Below are 12,240 nucleotides of genomic sequence, written 5' to 3' on the forward strand. Positions count from 1 at the left end.
CAAAGGATTCCGCTAGGGCATCACTGTTTTTATCACTCGAAATTTCAAATACGGTGACTCACTACAGCTTGTTTTTACAGACTAGTACTCTGTACAGTATATGCAACTGTCAATGTTAAAAATATCCAAGGTATTCCCTGTATTATTACATTATTAACCGGATTGTATTCATTATTTTCCTCACGTAGCTGTAGAAGAGCAAGCAGATGAAAAACAAGCACATTTCTCACCCGCCCCATCTGTCTATAAGTGGGGTTCCAATTTCAGCCCCTTGAGTGAAGCTCAGCACTAAGTGGGACAGTTGGAGGACACTCAGTCTTATTTCGTTTTTTTTTTTTTTTTTTTTTTTGACAGTCAGTCTGGTTGTATGCAATTTGCCTGCAAAACGCTGCTGTGCATTCTTTTGAAAACTCGAAACCACTAAAGAGCCCCAGGATGCATATATTGACATGTTTTAGTGCACTAAAAGACAGAATAAATGAAAGTTTATTACTAATATTTGAGTGCATGGTCTTCATGTGAACCTCTTGACACAACATTAGCCTCATAACAAACAAATATTCTGAGTTAATATTCATAAAACGGAACTTTCATCAAAGCTTAAGACAATATTTTAATGAACAGCCATATGTTTTTGTTTTTGCAACTGCCAAACCTATTATTCATAGGAAACCTGTAAACATGTTATTAAAAAAAAAAACAACAACAACTTGTATTTGCATATTTTAATAAATGGTTTATAAGCACTGCAGATGTAATTATTTCAATATAAATGAGATATATATATAAAAAAAACAAATGATTTGTACTTGTATACATGCATATATCTTAACATTTTAAAATTAAAAAAAAATTAAAAATGTATTTACAGTGGTATTAAAAAGTATCTGAAACTTTTGGAATTGCTCAAATTTCTGCATAAAATCACCATCAAACGTGCTCTTTGTCAAAATCACACAGATGTAAAAACAGTGTCTGCTTTAACTAATACCACCCAAACATTTATAAGTTCTCATATTTTAATGAGGATAGCATGCAAACAATGACAGAAGAGGGAAAAATAAGTAAGTGAACCCTCTGCCAAAGGAGACTTTAAGAGTCTCACTTATTTTCCCCCCTTCTGTCATTGTTTGCATTCTATCCTTAATAACATATTAAAACCTATACATTTTAGGTGGTTTTAGTTAAAGCAGACACTGTTTTTACATCTGTGTGATTTTGATAGTGATTTTATGCAGAAATGTGAGAAATTTCTAAAAAGGTTCAGACACTTTTTCATACCACTACGAGGGATGACTGCACTACTTTTTCCGCCGGTTGTAACCATAGGCGGGGATTGAAGGTGGTCTCTCTCTCTCTCTCTCTCTCTCTCTCTCTCTCTCTCGCTCTCTCTCTCTCATTATATATACATATATTAATATATACATAAACAGTGGAGCAAATAAGTATTTAGTCAACCACTACTTGTGCAAGTTCTCCCACTTTAAAAATATTAGAGGCCTGTAATTGTCAACATGGGTAAACCTCAACCATGAGAGACAGAATGTGGGAAAAAAAACAGAAAATCACATTGTTTGATTTGTAAAGACTTTATTTGCAAATCATGGTGGAAAATAAGTATTTGGTCAATACCAAAAGTTCATCTCAATACTTTGTTATGTACCCTTTGTTGGCAATAACGGAGGCCAAATGTTTTTTGTAACTCTTCACAAGCTTTTCACACACTGTTGCTGGTATTTTGGCCCATTCCTCCATGCAGATCTCCTCTGGAGCAGTGATGTTTTGGGGCTGTCATTGGGCAACACGGACCTTCAACTCCCTCCACAGATTTTCTATGAGAGCTGGAGACTGGCTAGGCCACTCCAGGACCTTGAAATGCTTCTTACAAAGCCCCTCCTTCGTTTCCCTGGCTGTGTGTTTGGGATCATTGTCATGCTGAAAGACCCAGCCATGTCTCATCTTCAATGCCCTTGCTGATGGAAGGAGATTTTCACTCAAAATCTCTTGATACATGGCCCCATTCCATTCTTTCCTTTACACAGATCAGTCATCCTGGTCCCTTTGCAGAAAAACAGCCCCAAAGTATGATGTTTCAACCCCCATGCTTCGCAGTGGGTATGGTGTTCTTCAGATGCAATTCGGTATTCTTTCTCCTCCAAACACGAGAACCTGTGTTTGTACCAAAAAGTTCTATTTTGGTTTCATCTGACCATAACACATTCTCCCAGTCCTCTTCTGGATCATCCAAATGCTCTCTAGCGAACCGCAGACGGGCCTGGACGTGTACTTTCTTCAGCAGGGGGACACGTCAGGCAGTGCAGGATTTGAGTCCCTGGCGACGCATTGTGTTACTGATAGTAGCCTTTGTTACTGTGGTCCCAGCTCTCTGTAGGTCATTCATTAGGTCCCTCCGTGTGGTTCTGTTATTTTTGCTCACCATTCTTGTTATCATTTTGACGCCACGGACAGAGATCTTGCATGAAGCCCAAGATCGAGGGAGATTATCAGTGGCCTTGTATGTCTTCCATTTTCTAATATTTGCTCCCACAGTTGATTTCTTTACACCAAGCGTTTTACCTACTGCAGATTCAGACTTCCCAGCCTGGTGCAGGTCTACAATTTTGTCTCTGGTGTCCTTCAACAGCTCTTTGGTCTTGGCCATAGTGGAGTTTGGAGTGGGACTGACTGAGGTGATGGACAGGTGTCTTTTATACCGATAATGAGTTAAAACAGGTGCCATTAATACATGTAACGAGTGGAGCCTTGTTAGACCTCGTTAGAAGTTAGACCTCTTTGACAGCCAGAAATCTTGCTTATTCGTAATTGACCAAATTTTCCACTCTAAATTGGAAATAAATTATTTAAAAATCAAACAATGTGATATCCTGTTTTTTTTTTCTACATTCTGTCCCTCATGGTTGAGGTTTACCCATGTTGACAATTACAGGCCTCTCTAATCTTTTCAAGTAGGACAACTTGCACAATTGGTGGTTGACTAAATACTTATTTGCCCCACTGTGTGTGTGTGTGTGTGTGTGTGTGTGTGTGTGTGTGTATATATATATACACATATATACATACAGTGCTGCTCAAAAGTTTGTGAACCCCCTCAACATTTTGGAATTTTCTATTATTTCAACCTGATTTCCTAATCAATCAATTCAGTAGTTTTTTTTTGTTTTTTTTAACAGTTGTGTTGTCGAGACTAAATTAAAAAGAGTTTTCATCAACTGATGTAGGTGCAAAATTGAACTGTTTGGTCACAACCAAAACCGCCATGTCTGGCGAAAAGTCAACACTGCATACCACCAAAAGAACCTTCTCCCAACAGTGAAGCATGGAGGTGAGAATGTCAAGATCTGGGCTTGCTTTTCATCCTCAGGACCTGGACAACTCCACATAGTCCAGGGAATCATGAATTCTGAGGAATATTGTCAAATCCTAGAACATAACCTGACGCCATCTGTTTTGAAGTTAAAGCTTGGCAGAAGGTGGATCATGCAACATGATAATGATCCAAAGCATTCCAGCAATACAACCAAGGAATGGCTGAAAAAGAAGAAGATTCGTGTTCTGGACTGGCCCAGTCAAAGTCCTGACCTAAATCCCATTGAAATGCTGTGGCGGGACCTGAAGCGAGCAGTTCATGCTAGACGCCCATCAAACCTCTCTCAACTGACTGCGTTCTGCAAGGAAGAATGGGCAAAAATCCCCCAAAGTAGATGTGAGAGGCTGATTAGTCACTACAGAAACCGTTTGGTTGAGGTAATCTCTGCAAAAGGAGGCGCAATATCCTATTAACTGAAGGGGTTCACATACTTTTGCACACATGATATCTGAGTTTTTCTTAAATCAACCACTTTTGTTAAATAAAGAATGACAATATAACTATTTCTTTTGTTTCAGTCCATTATTTGGAATGTCAGTATTGTGGATTTGGGTATAACTTAACATTTAATAAGGTTATTTTAGTTTTTTTTACAAAAAATCTGACCATCGCTGTGGGGTTCACAAACTTTCGAGCAGCACTGTATATATACATATATATATATATATATATATATATATATATATATATATATATATATATATATATATATATATATATATACACTTAATTATTTTCATTATGTTCAGACATTTATCCCTTTTCATTTGCTGAATGTGGCGGTCCATTTTTCCCCCCTCAAACGAACGTTTGGTTGGCTGATGACTTAAAGCCACCCATCCCGCCACAAAGACACACACACATACTCACAAAGCCCCGACTGATTCATGTCGACAACATGCCGCCTCCTTCGGAGAGGAGGGATATTAGGTTTTTTTTGTCCAGCAGCAGCCACTGTAAGTCATGTCAAAAGACGTCAATGTTGTTGAAGTGGAGGAAGGAAACACCACAAATTTTGCTCCTAAAAGTCCGACCTGCATCATACCTTGCATAACATTAAATTCGCGAACCTGCAAAACAGCCTCCAGCCTCCACAAGGAACAACAAAGTCAAGCTCGCCGTCCCTTATTTGGATCATTGTTTGCATTATGTGCATTACGGTAATATTGTCCCTACCAATGTTGAGACCAAATCTACGCCCTAGATTTGCCTCCCCAAACAAAAGTCAAACTCTGCCTGTGGTTGTAACAGTTTTAGAAATATCATGGGCACCTACCACAGATTGGTTAGTACATAAGAGGGCAAACCTTTGTGCTCAAGGGCAACTTGAGTGTTTGAAATCAATAAAGAATATTGCTCTTATTAAGATCTCTCAAAACTAATAGTGTTGTGCTCAAGACCACACAATCCGAGACCAAGCCTTGCGCGATAACAAAACTCACCTGGAAAAAGACCAACACCGTAAAAATCGCATTTTAAAAATAATGAGCTCATATTACGTTAAGCATGACAGCAGTGCTCCTTTCTTGTCCTCAGGAGTTTTCTCCCAGAATGGCGTGCAGTGTTCTCTTGAAATTCTGAATGATTTAGAGCCCAAGGAGAGAACGCTAAATGTTTCATATGAAGTAATTTGGCACAAGTATTGTAGGCGAGAAGAAGGCCACCAGTGACGATGATGAACATTTTACTCTAAATCGATGTTTTTTGCCCATTTTTCCAAAGGTTTTGTGATTTTTACAAAAGAAAGTAGCAGTACACTGAATAGGAGACTTAAAACTGCAACTGAAGAATGAAAGCAGGAGACCCACAAGCTGATCGATGCAGTATCAGCAATTCAGTCAACTCTGTATGAGTCTGTCGGGATGAAGGAGCTGAAAGGTTAAGCTCTCGATTTACCGGTCGATCCACTTGTGTTGTGCTCAAGACCACAGTACGCAAGACCAAGGCAAAACCATGAATGTTTGGAGTCCGGGATCGAGCCATGCTGAGAACGAGATGAGATCATGACCAAAAAAGTCCATCTTAAAATGAATACATTAACAATACACTTTGAATTTTAAGAAATCAGCTGCTAAACAGTGTTTAGATATGCAGCAAAGACTACACAATGTAAGGAGCAATAAGAATTTATCTATTATTTATATGAATGTACCATGGACATGCCCCAGTATTGATCTGCAAAGCCCCAGTATAAATTTCACCGATTAAATAAACTAGGACGTAGGTTTGGTCTCAACATTGGTGGGGACGATATTACCGTAATGCACATAATGTAAACTATGATCCAAATAAGGGACGGCTAGCTTGACTTTGTTGTTCCTTGTGGAGGCTGGCCTGAATGCAGAAGTTTTGCAGGTTAGCAAGTTTAATGTTATGCTAACACTGATGCAGGTTGGACTTTCAGTAGCAAAATTAGTGGTGTTTCCCCCACTGCCACAACATTGACATCTTTTTACATGACTTACAGTGGCTGCTGCTGGCCGAAAAAAAAACCTTCTAAAATCCCTCCTCTCCGAAGGGGGCGGCATCTTGTCGACATGAATTTGTCGGGATGTGTGAGGATGTTTCTTTGTGGTGGGACAGGGGGCTTCAAGTCATAGGCTAGCCAAACGTTCGTTTGGGGGGATGGACCATCACATTCAGCAAGGGAAAAGGGATAAATGAACATAATGAAAATAATTCACTTAATAATGGTAGGGTCTAATCTATCATTGCAGCATATGGCTAGACATTTTAAATGACCTATATAACTGTACTCTTTATATAATGCAAATACGGTTGCTTAGAAGTTGGTGGAGACAATTTGAGCACCCTGAAAAGTTGCTAGTGTTATGTCCCTACTGTCCCTATGCAAACCTATGCCCTTGAATATAAACACGTCTACATAGCGTAATCTACAGAATGCGCCTTTTGAAAATGGTCCTATTACTCTATTCACTTCATATACAAAATCTGCACATGGCTCCTTAATATGGTAATTTATGCGCGTAAATATGAGTTGATACTTCTGTGAAGCACTTTCGGGAGATATGCTGCATTCGTGTGTATCGGGAGATGAGTACCAAAGTTGGAAAATCGTTCTCATGTGTTGTAAAGTCGTAATGTGGGATAAAAGCATGGTTGCTACAAAAAAGAGTAGCCTATTTTAATGCTCCAAAGATACATCACACGTTCAGTGACTGGTTGGCGCTTTTTACAGACACCATGTAAGCAGGGCCGGCCCAGGCCATTTGGGGGCCCTAAGCAAAATAATGCCAAGGGGCCCATATTTTTGGCCCACCATTTCGTCACGGTTTACTGTGAAACCCATACATGCAATCCAACCTATATGTCCATATTTTGTATATTAATCAGATTTTGTTGCACTGCATTCTTCAAACTTCTCACCCCAAATGATTGTCAGTACTTACATTAGATAACGCCAAACCTTTTTCTAAAAGAGGAAAGAAAGAAGTTAAGGAAGAACTTTTATTTTTCAAGCTTGTAATCAAGTATCAAAACTCACAAAAGTCAAATAAAGCAAACTGTAGTAAACAAAATAGAATATAAATTAAACAATTGCCAGATTGCCCCCTAGCTGGGCCCACCAGTGGTCAGGGGCCCTATGCAGCTGCATAGTCTGCGTATAGGCTGGGCCGGCCCTGTAAGAGAGAATCATTTTTCCGATTACTCCAACAACACATGAATGCAGCGTCAAGATGCCAATCATACAGTCAACGGTGCAAATGACATCTTCGCGCCTGCTTTACAGGTCAGTGCCAGCTGAACTGCCCATCCTTGTTGTTCGTTTTTACCGCTGTGTTGTTGTTTGTTTAGTCGCTTATTCCCACGAATTGCGAATTTAAATGGTTCAACTTTACGTATCAGGCCGTTAACTGGGGTATACTAATCTGGTCGCAAATTGAAGTAGAAGATTAGCTGACGTCTTTTAGCGAACTGGCTATGAATACTTTGACAATTAAATGCCATTTGAGTGTTGTCAAGAGTGTTGTGTAATATTGTGTTGATATGATATGTGGTATTTGAACTATATCAATACTGATGCTATTTATTGCTATTTGTTTACATGACCAAAATGAATAGAATCAATCATTATAAATTAATTGCCTAGCTTTGGGATATGACCAGGGGTTAATTTGTGCCGGATCCTGCCGGAAAAAAATCATGCACCTCTTGATTTTGGCCTCCCTGTGTTCCGGGACTTATTTGGGAAGATCCGGCACCTCTCGTGTATAGAAAATAATAATAAGATGTGGACCGGCGATTTCCGTGCCTCATTTGTTGTCGCTCCTACGTCCGGTTCTTCCTTCGGGAAGGTGGTGTAGTGTATTGGAAGTTGGGGGCGCGGGGGGGTTGAAACTCGCAAAAGAATTGGTTTGTGTTATATATTGTAATCGCTTATTTTTTTTGCTTTGTTTTACAATTTAGACCTGTTGAGAAACTAATTGCTGACTGTGTACTGTAAGTCCCACCTGTGGTATAGCCTAAATCATTTTAAATTGTTGTCATAACATTTATACTATGGATATTATCTGAAATTGAGGATTGTAAGTCCCACAGCATGGCAAGTGAGCATTTGCTGTTTTTAGCACCATTTTCTGCATATGTTCCGGGACTTGTGTCCGTCTCGTCATCCCTGCACTGTCATATATACATTGCGTTCCGGCACCGTATGATTTACAAATTAAGCACTGGACGCTAACAATTTTGTATGTGTCCTCATCATACATATTTTTTAAATTTTTTACTGCAGTTCCTGTAATCTGTAACAAGATGTCTGATTTTTTTTTCTGTATTTCTATTCGATTTAAACAGCCATTACTCTTGCAAAAAGATATTAGAAAGTTATTCCTCGCAGCAAGGAGGAATGAGAGAGGTAAGCTAGGTAACCCACCTAGGAAACATAAAACACTTTTAGGTCACAACCTACCAGTTGACAAACACTTATTAATTGCATAACAGTTACAATGATATATCCCCATTTCTGTCCAGACAAAGTAGAGCAGCAGAGTAATGGAGAGATGGAAGTTGATGAGCATGAGCTATTTGACTATCAACAAGAGATGTCCCGATTTTGATGTTTTATTTTTGCAGTAACTCATATTTTGGTTTGATCATATTTTAGAGCGCTATACTTTTTATGATATGTATGTACAACTGTACATACAGTACATCACCTATGTACGGTCTTAATCTTAATCTGGAAGCTTTCCATTCCATCACTGATTCTGCTGGTGACACTTTACTCTTGTTCTATCTTTGTATTCAAGCCGAAGGGGTTAGGGGTCGTCCTAGGCACGCGGCACTACCAGCCTATCTTTATTGACAGTACAAGAATGACTGTGTTCGCTGCCTATGTCTCACAAGGCTCAAGGTCACTTTGTCTTGGTGTTGTGTGTATCAGTGAGTATGCATGAAAACCACAAAAGCACTCGCTTATGTCGTCAGTAGTGCTTTTAAATATGTAGTTCTTTTTTTGCAAGCGCACATTCAATTAAGTATTTAGTGGCTGGCTGAAACAGTGAAATGAAGCGTGCTGTACTGTTCTCAGCTACGCTGAGCAGCATTGGGAAGCAGTTCACAAATAAAACATGACGACTTTAATTTGCAGGCTGCAAAGGGTGGCTGCACACATGACAAGCGTGTTTATCCGGACATCTTTCAGGTTTTGCGACTTGTAATCTGATTGGATAAGTAAATCCAATCTGGTGGCAAATCTGCGAGGTGGAGTTCTTTAGCCTTGAGAAATGCAAATAGTTTGCTATCGCAAAAATGATTAATTTTTTACTGCCTATAATATATGTAGTCCCCCGATTATGACATACCCGACTTACGTGATTTCGACTTTACGACGTCTCGTCCGCCATTTTGTCTCTCTTTTTTTTTTTTGTCGCATTAAAAAAAAAAAATCAATTGAAGGGATAAGAAAGCTGTTTAAAATTTACAATGTAAACTTGTGCATTTATTAAAGATTTAACCACAGCCATCTCCCCAGTGACTTCGCCTGACGTGCAGCCCCATATCATTAAGGACTGAGGGAATTTTTATGTCATCTTCAGGCAGTCATTTTTGTACATCTCACTGGAACAGCACCAAACCAAAGTTCCAGCATCATCACCTTGTCCAATGCAGATTCCTGACTTTTGACACCTTGTCCAATGCAGATTCTTGTCTCTTGACAAGGGAATTGAAAATATGTTTGTCCTTTTCCAAGATGACAATGCATCATGCCACAGAGCTAAAACTGTTAAAGCATTCCTTGGAGAAAGACTCATCCAGTCGGTGTCATGGCCTGCAAATAGCCCAGATCTCAACCCTATTTCCTGTGGTAGAAATTGAAAAAAATTTCCACAGCAAGGCTCTGACCTGCAAGGATGATCTGGCAACTGGGATCAAAGAGCGTTGGCACCAAATTGATAAATAAATACTCATCAAGTCCATGCCTCAGAGACTGCATGCTGTCTTAAAAGCCAGAGGTGGTGCTACTAAATACTAGAGATGTGTTTTGTTATTTCTTTAATTCTCATGATTCCATATTTTTTTCCCTCAGAATGGAGTGATTCCATATACCGTATTGGCCCGAATATAAGACGGTGTTTTTTGCATTGAAATAAGACTGAAAAAGTTGGGGTCGTCTTATATTCGCGGTCTAGAGGTTATACCCATTCACGACGCTGGATGGCGCCAGATATCATTGAAGCGAATGCTGAACTTGAGGAGTAATAGTATAGTCCCTTAGTCTCCCTTAGTCTCCCTGAGTAAATGCATTCGTCAAATCAATGAATGGATGTGCCAGAATTTTCTCCAGTTAAATGTAGAGAAGACAGAGGTGATCATTTTTGGGCCAAAAAAGGAAAGGTCAAAGATAAGCAGCCAACTTAGCACAATGTCACTAACAGCTACAAATCAAGTCAGAAACCTTGGCGTAATTATTGACTCAGACCTAAAATTTGATAGCCATCTAAAGTCCGTCACTAAATCCGCTTATTACCACCTAAAAAATATAACCAGAATTAAGGGGCTTCTGACTCAACAAGACATGGAAAAACTTATGCATGCATTCATTTTCAGCAGATTGGACTACTGCAACGGTATATTTACAGGTCTTGATAAAAAATCAGTCAGGAAGCTGCAGCTAGTACAGAATGCTGCAGCCAGAGTCCTCACAAATACAAGGAAGCTGGACCACATTACACCGGTTTTGAAATCGCTACACTGGCTTCCAGTGAGTCAAAGGATAGACTATAAAATACTACTGCTCGTCTACAAAACACTTAATGGCCTTGGACCAAAATACATGCTTGACTTGTTAGATTCCTATGAGACATCTAGACCCCTAAGGTCGTCTGGAACGGGTCTTCTGCATGTTCCAAGAACAAGAACCAAGAGGGGTGAGGCAGCATTTAGTTATTATGCTCCTCACCTCTGGAACAAGTTACCCGAACGTCTGAAGTATGCTCAAACTGTTAGCTCCTTTAAATCAGGGCTAAAAACGCTTTTGTTTGGCACTGCATATCCATAACTGTCTATATATTTCAACCTGCCTGCCTTCTATTCCTATTGTGCTTATCTCCATTGCTGATTTCAATGATTATTAGTAGTAGTAGTTTTTGCTTTATTTTTATTTTTGTTTTATTTTTATTTATTTATTTTTATTCTGTGATTAGATGTGATCATTTGTCTTGGTTTTTACGTTGTGTTGATTTAAATGTGATTTTTATGGTCTTCATGTGATGTAAAGCACTTTGAATTGCCTTGTGTTGAATTGTGCTATATAAATAAATTTGCCTTGCCTTGCCTTGCCTAATGTTCTGTCATGATAGATCTCAGCTACTCTTTGCAGTTTTAACCAGTTTATTCGCGGTCTAGACGTTATACCCATTCACGACGCTAGATGGCGCCAGATATCATTGAAGCGAATGCTGAACTTGAGGAGTAGTGCTCTGTCATGACAGATCTCAGCTACTCTTTTTAGTTTAACCAGTTTGCATTATTTTATTGCAATGTTTTTCCTTATTCAGATTTGTTTCAAGACTACAGTTACAGTTAGACTTCACTTTGATGGTGAATGCAGTTATTGGAATTTTGTTGTTTTATCACAATAGATTGGTTTATTTACATTTCAAAAACCAGAAGCCATTCATTTACGAATGTGATTGCACTTTAGTTTACATATTTAAATGTTCAGATATTAAGATTTGAATGAGGCAAAATCACATGCTTTTTCCGTCAAATATATTGTTATAATAATTTGTTTCGGATGTACTGTAATTATTTTCTGTATAAAAATTAATTTGGAGTTCAAAAAGTCTTTTTTCAAACTTGAGTCTTGAAAAAGAGGGGGTCGTCTTATAATCAGGGCCTTCTTATATTCCGGCCAATACGGTACATCTTTTCACGGGACAACACTGACAAAATGACACTTTGACACAATGAAAAGTAGTCTGTGTGCAGCTTATATAATAGAGTTAATTTATTTTCCCCTTAAAATAACTCAAAATACAGCCATTAATATCTAAACCACTGGCCACAAAAGTGAGTACACTGTCCAAATTGAGTAGTGCTTGTCATTTTCCCTCTAAAATGTCATGTGACTCGTTACCAGAATGCTGTCAGCATTGCTGCAGAGATTGAACGGGTGGGGGGTCAGCCTGTTAGTGCTCAGACCATATGCCGCACTCTACATCAAATTGGTGTGCATGGCTGTCACCCCAGGAGGAAGACTCTTCTGAAGACTGTACACAAGAAAGCCCACCTGTCTCATCAGACCATAGGACATGGTTTCAGTAATCCATGTGCTTTGTTGACATGTTTTCAGCAAACTGTTAGCGGGCTTTCGAGAATCCAGACTG

Source organism: Corythoichthys intestinalis, chromosome 20, assembly GCF_030265065.1.
Source record: "Corythoichthys intestinalis isolate RoL2023-P3 chromosome 20, ASM3026506v1, whole genome shotgun sequence".
In the NCBI taxonomy this organism is placed as follows: domain Eukaryota; kingdom Metazoa; phylum Chordata; class Actinopteri; order Syngnathiformes; family Syngnathidae; genus Corythoichthys; species Corythoichthys intestinalis.